This window comes from Penaeus monodon, chromosome 19, assembly GCF_015228065.2.
Source record: "Penaeus monodon isolate SGIC_2016 chromosome 19, NSTDA_Pmon_1, whole genome shotgun sequence".
Classification (NCBI taxonomy): domain Eukaryota; kingdom Metazoa; phylum Arthropoda; class Malacostraca; order Decapoda; family Penaeidae; genus Penaeus; species Penaeus monodon.
The window spans coordinates 38461954-38462566 of NC_051404.1; positions in this window are offsets into that span (position 1 = coordinate 38461954).

Genomic DNA, 613 nt, shown 5'->3' on the forward strand with positions numbered 1-613 from the left:
CATGATTTTTGTCTCTCTGCCGAATAAATGTTTTATGATGGGTTTGTAGTTTAGTCAAATAGTTATGCTCTTTTGGGGGTAAAAGAATTTTTCTTTTGAGTCGCTCTTCAATTTAGACTTGCGGTTCGGTTTTTTTCGATTAATTGAACAGTTGCATGCTTCTGTCACCCACAACAGGAAACGTCTATAAATTCATAGAAAACAGCATAGGTGATTACTAGCATGATGGCAACCGAGGCTTTCAAACTAGACCGCTGATATATTCTTCGATAAAAAAAAAGGACCGCTCAACATATTCAAGCAAAAAATTAGATCATATATCTCCACCCATATCGGTTTATGTGGGTTAGCATATCGATCCATTTAGATATGCTACTTGTACTGATTAATTTCTATATAAGCTTCTCTATCAGAGCATGTTTGATAAACTTCGATAAATTTCGAGTTGTTGGCGTGGGTCGTTCACATGAACAAGCTGGTCTGCGGGTTTGCTTACCTTTTCGAATGATTATCCTGTCAATCTGAGGCCGTGGCTCTTAATTCGTTGAGCTCGGCTATATTTTTGGAAATGTTTCCATGCCGATGAAAATCAAGAATATTTTATATTATGTAA